The 13475-nt window shown below is 45.5% G+C and overlaps 1 protein-coding gene across 6 annotated transcripts in view; it reads right to left on the reverse strand.

Moving 5' to 3' along the window:
* Positions 1 to 13475, reverse strand: part of LOC139755996 (glucocorticoid-induced transcript 1 protein-like) — a 316760-nt gene that overhangs the window by 78755 nt on the left and 224530 nt on the right. Inside the window, exon 1 of one of the 6 annotated variants that reach the window (XM_071674920.1) lies at positions 7459 to 7505. The exons of the other annotated variants lie outside the window; for them this stretch is intronic. The gene's annotated coding sequence lies outside the window, so the exon portion shown is untranslated. Of the gene's footprint in view, positions 1 to 7458; positions 7506 to 13475 lie in introns of those variants that run through there. 6 annotated transcript variants of the gene reach the window in all.

Consider the following 13475-nt stretch of genomic DNA (forward strand, 5'->3'; position numbering starts at 1 on the left):
ACCATCTTAACCTATCATTATAACCCTCACAACCTCAACCATCTTATCATCATAACCCTCACAACCTCAACCATCGTAACCTATCATCATAACCCTCACAACCTCAACCATCTTATCATCATAACCCTCACAACCTCAACCATCTTATCATCATAACCCTCACAACCTCAACCATCTTAACCTATCATCATAACCCTCACAACCTCAACCATCTTATCATCATAACCCTCACAACCTCAACCATCTTAACCTATCATCATAACCCTCACAACCTCAACCATCTTATCATCATAACCCTCACAACCTCAACCATCGTAACCTATCATCATAACCCTCACAACCTCAACCATCTAACCTATCATCATAACCCTCACAACCTCAACCATCGTACTATCATCATAACCCTCACAACCTCAACCATCTTAACCTATCATCATAACCCTCACAACCTCAACCATCTTACCAATCATCATAACCCTCACAACCTCAACCATCTTAACCTATCATCATAACCCTCACAACCTCAACCATCTTAACCTATCATCATAACCCTACACAACCTCAACCATCTTAACCTATCATCATAACCCTCACAACCTCAACCATCTTAACCTATCATCATAACCCTCACACAACCTCAACCATCTTATCATCATAACCCTCACAACCTCAACCATCTTACCTATCATCATAACCTCACAAACCTCAACCATCTTAACCTATCATCATAACCCTCACAACCTCAACCATCTTAACCTATCATCATAACCCTCACAACCTCAACCATCTTAACCTATCATCATAACCCTCACAACCTCAACCATCTTAACCTATCATCATAACCCTCACAACCTCAACCATCTTAACCTATCATCATAACCCTCACAACCTCAACCATCTTAACCTATCATATAACCCTCACAACCTCAACCCTCTTAACCTATCATATAACCCTCACAACCTCAACAATCTTATCATCATAACCCTCACAACCTCAACCATCGTAACCTATCATCATAACCCTCACAACCTCAACCATCTTAACCTATCATCATAACCCTCACAACCTCAACCATCTTATCATCATAACCCTCACAACCTTCACCATCGTAACCTATCATCATAACCCTCACAACCTCAACCATCTTATCATCATAACCCTCACAACCTTCACCATCGTAACCTATCATCATAACCCTCACAACCTCAACCATCTTAACCTATCATTATAACCCTCACAACCTCAACCATCTTAACCTATCATCATAACCCTCACAACCTCAACCATCTTAACCTATCATCATAACCCTCACAACCTCAACCATCTTAACCTATCATCATAACCCTCACAACCTCAACCATCTTAACCTATCATCATAACCCTCACAACCTCAACCATCTTAACCTATCATCATAACCCTCACAACCTCAACCATCTTAACCTATCATCATAACCCTCACAACCTCAACCATCTTAACCTATCATCATAACCCTCACAACCTCAACCATCTTATCATCATAACCCTCACAACCTCAACCATCTTAACCTATCATCATAACCCTCACAACCTCAACCATCTTAACCTATCATTATAACCCTCACAACCTCAACCATCTTAACCTATCATCATAACCCTCACAACCTCAACCATCTTATCATCATAACCCTCACAACCTCAACCATCTTATCATCATAACCCTCACAACCTCAACCATCGTAACCTATCATTATAACCCTCACAACCTCAACCATCTTAACCTATCATAATAACCCTCACAACCTCAACCATCTTAACCTATCATCATAACCCTCACAACCTCAACCATCTTATCATCATAACCCTGACAACCTCAACCATCTTATCATCATAACCCTCACAACCTCAACCATCGTAACCTATCATTATAACCCTCACAACCTCAACCATCTTAACCTATCATCATAACCCTCACAACCTCAACCATCTTATCATCATAACCCTCACAACCTCCACCATCTTATCATCATAACCCTCACAACCTCAACCATCTTATCATCATAACCCTCACAACCTCAACCATCGTAACCCATCAGCATAACGACAGAGACAAAAAAATCATTTTAGGTTGTAGTTGTGGTGAGGGCAGTGGCATCCATCGTGTGGGTCAGGTTGTGGTCATCGTGAGCCATACTGGTGAGTGGTGATGGAGGAGGGGTTGTAGTGATGTATGATCAGGTAAGTGTGTGTGAGACGTGGATCTTGTGGTGCACCAGGCAGGTGGGTGGGTCTGCAACAACACAGTGGGTCAACCCAGCAACAAACACAACACATTAAAACCCATTCCTCCTCCACCACCGGCCGGGAGAAACAATAAGGTGGGCCACACTACCCATAACTCACAGAATGAAACAACCCAAGTCTCTCTCTCTCTCTCTCTCTCTCTCTCTCTCTCTCTCTCTCTCTCTCTCTCTCTCTCTCTCTCTCTCATACCACTGTCATCACACTGCAGTTGGGCAGCCTCCTTCCCAATAACAACCGCCACACTTGTACATATTGTGAGTAATACTGACTTGTGTAGGAGAGGGTTGTGGGTGCTGGGGTCAGTGCTGGAGGGAGGGTTGTGAGTTGTGAGGCATGCTGGTGGGAGGGTTCTGATATTGGGTGCCAGTGCTGGAGGGCGGGTTGTGAATGGTGGAGGGCACTACTGGACGGATGCTTGGGGGTTGTGAAGGACTATGTTGGAGGGCAATGCTGGAGGGATGTTTGTGTATGGTGGAGGGTAATGCTGGAGGGAGAGTTGTGAAGGATGGACAGTTACAGGGAGGGTTGTGAGTGGAGGAGGGCCGTATTAGAGGAGGGGGGGGGGGTTGGTTGTCAGTTGTGGAGGGATATATACACTGCAGTAGTCCTCTACCCCTACAGTAACGGCCCCACTTCAACCAAGGTGCTGAGTGTTCTCGTTGGTTGAGCAAGATGTGAGCAGGTAGCGAGCCAGGAGCCCACGTCATCACCACAACCTGGAGGTTGTGGTCCACTTCCTAAATATCTACACAATGACCTTAACTCTCTCCACCGTCCTACATCCCAGAGCTTGTGATGACTGCAGCCACTCTGGCATGCTCCCGGGCCATGGACTGAGGTATTCCATGTTTATATATATATATATATATATATATATATATATATATATATATATATATATATATATATATATATATATATATATATATATATATATGCAATGTTGGAGCTGAGTATTGTGATGTCACTATACTGTTAAGCAATGTTCCTGTCAGTCGTTTTCTTTAACATTTGCTTTGATATCCTTTATGACGTCATGTCTTTCCCTAACATCTATGACCAGGCATGTTGTAAAAGACAGGTTTTTCACTTCCTCCAAAATTCGTAAATGCTTTCCCTTGTCTCTTCTTTTTTTCCCCCTTTCATAATCCTCTCTCTATATCAATTCAGGCCTGGCCTGGATGTGGACTCCTGTCTGTGACTGGAACCTCCAACGTAAAAAAAGAAAAAAAAAAGTAATTTTTTTCTTATACTGATTTCGTACAACGTTTCATATACTTCCAGTAACTGTAGAATGAATGAATAAGTCTTTCCTTCCTTTACCACTTTGGTGTTTGGGTACTGTTTTCTCGACCATATTGATAATTTCTGCCTTAATCATCTTCCATCATCACCACAATTCTAATATATCTGATTGTAATCCTATTGAACCTACAACTGTACAACCTTTAAATGTTAACCTTGAGTCGAGGGTTCTACAACTTCTTTAAGCAAAGCGAGCCAACTCCAGGGAAAGCACCTCACAGTAGGCCACATCAGTAGTATAATAACACAAAACTGGAACATACTCAAATCTATGGCTGATGAAATAGGTAGGTAAAGGATACACACAACTTCGAACACATAAAATGCCAAAACACTATTTCCAACATCTCTAGCAGCAGCAGCAGCGAGGGAACGAGGGACTGAACTTAAGACAATATGACTGGCAACACTTTGTTTGTACACGAAATCAACGCAATCCTTGAAGCCAAACCTGGAAGAGTATTAACAGAATGACTGGAAAGTACAAAACCAAATATCCCACCAACCCGATGCAGAAGGCTACCGAATTCATCACAAAATGGGCTCATACTCCTCCTAGCGATAACACGCTGCTACCTGAGACTAGGGAGGAGTTGCACAACAAACTCAAAGAAAGAGAGCTTACACAAATCATGACACAGAAGCAACACCATGAATGTGATGCGCCATTTACCAAGTCTGCCTGCACTCGATGCAGCCCTCCTGGGGTAAGGGCCTGCCCCTGGGTAGGATGGTACTTTACTGACATCACTCGACTTGTACTACGTGAGCCTGGTAACCCATCATTAAGGCTGGATAATGTGAGTGAGGCCACGGGTCATTGACCCACCTCATGGACCAGCAGCCTAATTGTACCAATACCTACACACAACCTGATGAAGATCGTCCTATCATCTCCCTGACGAGTCGTGTATGCATAACGTGTGAGAGGATGTTGCTCAACACTGACGAAGTGAGGGGATGGAGTGAGTATTCTGAAGGTTTGTTGAGAGAGTGGCAGATACATACAGGGTGTTTTGGTTGGGGTGGTGTGCGAAGTGAGGATCATAAGAACATATGTCACCTAACAATCATGGTTTCACACACGGCAAAAGTGTACACAACTGTATCATTACTTCCTTACCACTTCATGGTGACACCATATTTCTTGACTTCAAAGCTGCCTTTTATATTACTAATAGGTATGATTTTGTATGAGTTAGCGAGGATGGATATAGGTGGACTGTTCCAGCACTAAACACACGCCTACCTCTAACCAAAAAAGTCTGTTGCGTTGTTTCAAGGCTACAGACTGAAGTTAAAGATATGCCACAAGGTGGAGTACTTAGCCCCACTTTGTTCAATACAATAATCAATACATTACTGAAATCGATCCCAGAAAGTCCAGGAACATCACAATCAGTTACTATGCTAATAATATTCTTGTACACACCAAAACACATCGTGAAATGCATACACCCAGCCTGTCAACGCCTTGGCTTAATCATCTCTGTAATTAAACCAATTTCTTCGATAAACGACTTAGTAGTAATGGTAGATGACCATCTAAAATGATAACCCATAAAAAATTCATTGACTATGTCTCCTCCTTTACATATCTTGATGTCTCAGTCCCAAGTACTGCAGCTGCCGTGCAAAAACTTGATCTACAATGTACACAAAGACTCAAGACACCTTCGAGTTTTTGCATGGTACAAGCCTAGTCATGATGCACGAATCACAATTGTTAAAATAACATATTTAGCTCATATTTGGTCTCTAAGTGATCAGCTTTTTGGAAGAGGCAACTGTTGCCTTGTTTATTTACTAGGTTAATGTCGTCAGACATAATGACTACGATGTCTTTCACATTATACAAACGTGATATGAAGGTGTCTGTGTTCGTGTGGTGCTCTGTACTATACTAGATTCCTTCATTATCCGCACACGGGAAGAGTTGGAACCTATCCCACTAAAAAGCATGTTGTCCTCAGTGGCCTTGAGGAAGTCTTTAAGTCCATTTGTAGTTTCTCGGTGTATTCTGTTGATGAAAGGTTTTCACACGTAATCTAAAATCATTTCCGAAGGATGATACACATGACGCTGTGGCTCGTATTTGTGATAATGTATGACATGAGAAAGAAAAACACAAGACAGTATGGTTCCCTGGAGGACTTGAGCCTTCTGTCGTGAAGGAAATGAAATAAATGGATTTATAACCACAAAGCGTTGTGAACTGTTAGTTATAAAAGTTGTATCTTCTATTTTTCCCCCGCGGTTATTCCCCTCTTCCGCATTCTACTGTATGTGTTCTGACTGGTGCAATAATGGTCACGTATATCAAGGTTTCACAAAGTCTGTGTACATTATAGTTATCAATATTTACTGTGATCCCAAAGCCTCCGCCAGGGTGGTGGTCAGCCAACTGAGATAGCCAAGGTCACTCCGCCATGAAAACATGTTGTCCTCGGTGGAGGGCAATGTTGGTTGTGAGTGAAGGAGGGAAGTGTTGGTTGTGAGTGATGGAGGGAAGTGTTGGTTGTGAGTGATGGAGGGAAGTGTTGGTTGTGAGTGATGGAGGGAAGTGTTGGTTGTGAGTGATGGAGGGAAAGTGTTGAATGTGAGTGATGGAGGGAAGTGTTGGTTGTGAGTGACCATTGGAGGGAGGTGTTGGTTGTGAGTAGTGGAAGACAGTATTGGTTGTAAATGATGGAGAAGAGTGTTGATTGTGCGTGATGGAGGGCAATGTTGGTTTTGAGTGATGGAGGGAAAGTGTTGGTTGTGAGTGATGGAGGGAAGTGTTGGTTGTGAGTGATGGAGGGAAAGTGTTGGTTGTGAGTGATGGAGGGAAAGTGTTGGTTGTGAGTGATGGAGGGAAAGTGTTGGTTGTGAGTGGTGAAGGGCAGTATTGGCTATGAGTGGTGGAAGGCAGTACTGATTGTGAGTGATGGGGCAGTGTTAGATGAGTGGGCAGTACTGGTTGTGAGTGATGGGGCAGTGTTAGATGAGTGGGCAGTACTGGTTGTGAGTGATGGGGCAGTGTTAGATGAGTGGGCAGTACTGGTTGTGAGTGATGGGGCAGTGTTAGATGAGTGGGCAGTAGTGGTTGTGAGTGATGGGGCAGTGTTAGATGAGTGGGCAGTACTGGTTGTGAGTGATGGGGCAGTGTTAGATGAGTGGTCAAGGACAGCGTTAGATGCAAGCCCAATTATATACCAAAAGCTAGTGTTCCCCACCTCGTCCATGGGTCATTCTGGGCACACACGTGCCCATAACCGTGGTTAAGGAGGCATGGGGGAAGAACCCTCATTTACCTGTGTGCTGGATGCATCACCACTCGCCCCACTCATCATTAACTCCACGTACCTGTGTGCTGGATGCATCACCACTCGCCCCACTCATCATCAACTCCACGTACCTGTGTGCTGGACGCATCACCGCCCACCCGCCCCACTCATCATTAACTCCACGTACCTGTGTGCTGGACGCATCACCGCCCACCCGCCCCACTCATCATTAACTCCACGTACCTGTGTGCTGGATGCATCACCGCCCGCCCCACTCATCATTAACTCCACGTACCTGTGTGCTGGATGCATCACTGCCCGCCCCACTCATCATTAACTCCACGTACCTGTGTGCTGGATGCATCACCGCCCGCCCCACTCATCATTAACTCCACGTACCTGTGTGCTGGATGCATCACCACTCGCCCCACTCATCATTAACTCCACGTACCTGTGTGCTGGATGCATCACCACTCGCCCCACTCATTAACTCCACGTACCTGTGTGCTGGATGCATCACTGCCTGCCCCACTCATCATTAACTCCACGTACCTGTGTGCTGGATGCATCACCACTCGCCCCACTCATCATTAACTCCACGTACCTGTGTGCTGGATGCATCACCACTCGCCCCACTCATCATTAACTCCACGTACCTGTGGAGCAACAAGACATGTGTGTGTGAGTCTCTCTGGCCATGTATGTATGGACCCCCTAACACACCTAACTGTGGTTACCGTCTTCAAAGACTTGACAAGCCACATCTTTGTTTACAACACACCTAACATTCCTGGTGGACAACATGACACTGTAAAAGCTTATCTTGTGTTTGTCATACTTACACATGTGAAGTGTGGACTCACAATGGGATAAGGAAAAACCTCATCACAGAGCACATAAACAGAGGGGGAATGTCAACAAGGACAAAAACAAAGCAAATAAAAAAAAAGTCAAACAAAAACGCAAAAAAAGGAATAAAGTTGAATACGACCAGTATGTATGACTACGTGAATACGACCAGTATGTATGACTACGTGAATACGACCAGTATGTATGACTACGTGAATACGACCAGTATGTATGACTACGTGAATACGACCAGTATGTATGACTACGTGAATACGACCAGTATATATGACTACGTGAATACGACCAGTATGTATGACTACGTGAATACGACCAGTATGTATGACTACGTGAATACGACCAGTATGTATGACTACGTGAATACGACCAGTATGTATGACTACGTGAATACGACCAGTATGTATGACTACGTGAATACGACCAGTATGTATGACTACGTGAATACGACCAGTATGTATGACTACGTGAATACGACCAGTATGTATGACTACGTGAATACGACCAGTATGTATGACTACGTGAATACGACCAGTATGTATGACTACGTGAATACGACCAGTATGTATGACTACGTGAATACGACCAGTATGTATGGCTACGTGAATACGACCAGTATGTATGACTACGTGAATACGACCAGTATGTATGGCTACGTGAATACGACCAGTATGTATGGCTACGTGAATACGACCAGTATGTATGGCTACGTGAATACGACCAGTATGTATGGCTACGTGAATACGACCAGTATATATGACTACGTGAATACGACCAGTATGTATGGCTACGTGAATACGACCAGTATGTATGGCTACGTGAATACGACCAGTATGTATGTGAACAAGGTACGTAAAGGCCTTTAAGCCATGCGTTTACCCCCCATCCTCCCTCAGTACGACGACAGTACGACCACTGAGCACGACAGTACGACCTCAGAGAACAAGTAAAGCACGACCCTGGAGGATGACGGTGCATCCTCAAGGCAACACAGGACGACCTCCCTAAGCATGATGGTACGACCCTAAAGCATGAAGGTACGACCTCCCTGAGCATGATGGTACGACCCTAAAGCATGAAGGTACGACCTCCCTGAACATGATGGTACGACCCTAAAGCATGAAGGTACGACCCCCTGAGCATGATGGTGCTACCCTGATGCACGACGGTACGACCACTGGAGCATGATGGTACGACCCTTAAGCACGAAGATACGACCCCCTGAGCATGATGTAATACCCTCAAGCACGCAGGTACGACTCCCTAAACATGATGGTATGACCCTTAAGCACGACGGTACGACCCCTGGCGCACGATGGTACGACGTGTGCAACAAGTACAGTTGTTCATAGCTGTGTGATAACACAGGAGGAGGAGCATAAGGTTGGGTATTACACACACAAATAATTGCTCATGTCTGTGTGCATAACATGCTGTGTACAGTACTACTGTGTACAGTGCTGCTGTGTCTGATGCTGCTGTGTCTGATGCTGCTGTGTCTGGTGCTGCTGTGTCTGATGCTGCTGTGTACAGTGCTGCTGTGTCTGATGCTGCTGTGTCTGATGCTGCTGTGTCTGATGCTGCTGTGTCTGGTGCTGCTGTGTCTGATGCTGCTGTGTACAGTGCTGCTGTGTCTGATGCTGCTGTGTCTGGTGCTGCTGTGTCTGATGCTGCTGTATCTGGTGCTGCTGTATCTGATGCTGCTGTGTACAGTGTTGCTGTGTCTGATGCTGCTGTGTCTGGTGCTGCTGTGTCTGATGCTGCTGTGTCTGATGCTGCTGTGTCTGGTGCTGCTGTGTCTGATGCTGCTGTGTACAGTGCTGCTGTGTCTGATGCTGCTGTGTCTGGTGCTGCTGTGTCTGATGCTGCTGTATCTGGTGCTGCTGTATCTGATGCTGCTGTGTACAGTGTTGCTGTGTCTGATGCTGCTGTGTCTGGTGCTGCTGTGTCTGATGCTGCTGTGTCTGATGCTGCTGTGTCTGGTGCTGCTGTGTCTGATGCTGCTGTGTACAGTGCTGCTGTGTCTGATGCTGCTGTGTCTGGTGCAGCTGTGTAAAGTGCTGATGTGTCTGATGCTGCTGTGTCTCATGCTGCTGTACCTGGTGCTGCTGTGTCAGGTGCTGTTGCGTAAAGTGCTGCTATGTATAGTACTGCTATGTACAGTGTAGCTGTGTACAGCGCTGCTGTGTCAGGTGCTGTTGTACACAGGACTGCTGTGTCTGTTGTGTACACTGGTGTATTACTACGCTCGACGGCTGACGGAGGCAATGGATGCTGGCGAGCCAGTCGGGCTGGGGCAGGGGTCGTCTCCCAGCCTAGATACGTGGGGTGGAGGGAGGCTGTAGTGTGAGGGAGGGAGGGAGGAGGGTCGTCTCCCAGCCTAGATACGTGGGGTGGAGGGAGGCTGTAGTGTGAGGGAGGGAGGGAGGGAGGGAGGATAGTTTCCCTCACTCATCCTCCTGAAGCGTGCACCTCCTCCCTCCCTCCCTCCCTCCATCAGCGGCGCAGGCTCGGCGCCCCGGCCAGACCCCCACCACACACATGAATGGACACGCCCCCCTCCCCCCCGCCAGCCCCCCCGCCAGCCCTCACGGGAAATCAGCCCCGAAGCGAAGTGTGACGTCACACAACATAAAGATATCAGGACACACGGATCCTTCCTCCACCCGGAACCTTCACCCACCCGGGAGGCCACACCACACTACCACGTACATCACTACTACTGCCGCGCCACACATCATTATAGCTACTGCCTGGCCACACATCATTATAGCTACTGCCTGGCCACACATCGTTATAACTACTGCTGCTGGCCATACCTCATCACTTCTACTGCCGCGCCACACATCGTTATAACTACTGCTGCCGCGCCACACATCATTATAACTACTGCCTGGCCACACGCCATCTCTACTACTGCCTGGCCACACCTCATCTTAACTACTCCCTGGTCACACATCATTATAACTACTGCCTGGCCACACATCATTATAACTGCCTGGCCACACGCAATCATTACTACTGCCTGGCTACAGCAATATGAGTGGCGTGGTTAAACACAGACCACAGACATAACTATGTTTTAAGAGCACCAGGGATATGTGATCCCATAGGACTGGTAGATGAATGTACTCATATAAGACGTTATGTTTAGGCAGTTAAATTATCCCAACTGGTTTATGAACGAAACTTACTGGAAAGCTAAGAAGACATTTTATGCTTCTTATAACAAAAATGTGACAAATAAGGATGTCTAAATGTTTAGCGTTGCCCTATTCTCCCAACTTAGCTAATCTTAGACATGTTCTAAAAAACAGTGCTTGTAATGTAAGGTGGAAGGATGGAGTGAAAAAGATTTTGAACAATCGGTGCCTGAACATAACAGGAGGGTGAAAGGCGTGCAAGGAACAGAGTGAACTGGAACGATGTGGTATACCGGGGTCGACGTGCTGTCAATGGATTGAACCAGGGCATGTGAAGCGTCTGGGGTAAACCATGGAAAGTTTTGTGTGGCCTGGATGTGGAAAGGGAGCTGTGGTTTCGGTGCAGTATACATGACAGCTAGAGACTGAGTGAGAACAAATGGGGTCTTTGTTGTCTTTTCCTAGCGCTACCCCGCACACATGAGGCGGGAGGGGGGTTGTTATTCCATGTGTGGCGAGGTGGCGACGGAAATGAATAAAGGCAGACAGTATGAATTAAGTACATGTGTATATATGTATATGTCTGTGTGTGTATATATATGTATACGTTGAGATGAATAGGCATGTATATGTGCGTGTGTGGACATGTATGTATATACATGTGTATGTGGGTCGGTTGGGCCATTCTTTCGTCAGTTTCCTTGCGCTACCTCGCTTACGCGGGAGACAGCAACAAAGTATAATATATATATATATATATATATATATATATATATATATATATATATATATATATATATATATATATATATATATATATTCCTTCAAACATACCCATTTTTGCTTTCCGAGATAATGTTCTCGACTTCCACACATTCTTCAAGGCTCCCAGAATTTTCGCCCCCTCCCCCACCCTATGATCCACTTCCGCTTCCATGGTTCCATCCACTGCCAGATCCACTCCCAGATATCTAAAACACTTCACTTCCTCCAGTTTTTCTCCATTCAAACTCACCTCCCAATTGACTTGACCCTCAACCCTACTGTACCTAATAACCTTGCTCTTATTCACATTTACTCTTAACTTTCTTCTTTCACACACTTTACCAAACTCAGTCACCAGCTTCTGCAGTTTCTCACATGAATCAGCCACCAGCGCTGTATCATCAGCGAACAACAACTGACTCACTTCCCAAGCTCTCTCATCCCCAACAGACTTCATACTTGCCCCTCTTTCCAAAACTCTTGCACTCACCTCCCTAACAACCCCATCCATAAACAAATTAAACAACCATGGAGACATCACACACCCCTGCCGCAAACCTACATTCACTGAGAACCAATCACTTTCCTCTCTTCCTACACGTACACATGCCTTACATCCTCGATAAAAACTTTTCACTGCTTCTAACAACTTGCCTCCCACACCATATATTCTTAATACCTTCCACAGAGCATCTCTATCAACTCTATCATATGCCTTCTCCAAATCCATAAATGCTACATACAAATCCATTTGCTTTTCTAAGTATATATATATATATATATATATATATATATATATATATATATATATATATATATATATATATATATATATATACATACGCGAATAAAGTGCACAGAAACGCGCACATTCATAGAACATGCTGTTGGAGGATCGAACCCGGGACCCCGTCAGCCTGTAGCCTGGCTCAGCGTAATCCTTCACGTGGACGAGATGGGTCAAGGACTTTATACAGTGGGATGACGGTGGTGTGTTGGACTTTATACAGTGGGATGACGGTGATGTGTTGAACTTTATACAGTGGGATGACGGTGGTGTGTTGAACTTTATACAGTGGGATGACGGTGGTGTGTTGAACTTTATACAGTGGGATGACGGTGGTGTGTTGGACTTTATACAGTGGAATGACTGTTGCGTGTTGAAATTTATACAGTGGGATGACTGTTGCGTGTTGAACTTTATACAGTAGGATGACGGTGGTGTGTTGAACTTTATACAGTGGGATGACGGTGGTGTGTTGAACTTTATACAGTGGGATGACGGTGGTGTGTTGAACTTTATACAGTGGGATGACGGTGGTGTGTTGAACTTTATACAGTGGGATGACGGTGGTGTGTTGAACTTTATACAGTGGGATGACGGTGGTGTGTTGAACTTTATACAGTGGAATGACGGTGGTGTGTTGAACTTTATACAGTGGGATGACGGTGGTGTGTTGAACTTTATACAGTGGGATGACTACTTTGTTAATATCCACCAGCGACAGGAACTAAACGTATACATGTTATATCTTTACAGTGGTTCTCTCAAATGTTACCGGACTCCGCCTGCTCGAGGTTATACCGCGAGTGAAAAGTCACCCCACAACAAGAAGTCCACATTTCCCTGCTACTGTCCGTAGCGCAGCCTCGGGGCTGTAGAGCCTTCCATCACGAGGTTCTGGGCGACTCCACACTGAACTGACTCTACACTTGGGGAGAGAGAGAGAGAGAGAGAGAGAGAGAGAGAGAGAGAGAGAGAGAGAGAGAGAGAGAGAGAGAGAGAGAGACGCGCGCACCCACGCACCGTGCCCCCCCCCCTCCTCCCGCTGTGCCACACTGGGTCACC

Source organism: Panulirus ornatus, chromosome 20 (genome assembly GCF_036320965.1).
Source record: "Panulirus ornatus isolate Po-2019 chromosome 20, ASM3632096v1, whole genome shotgun sequence".
Taxonomy (NCBI): Eukaryota; Metazoa; Arthropoda; class Malacostraca; order Decapoda; family Palinuridae; genus Panulirus; species Panulirus ornatus.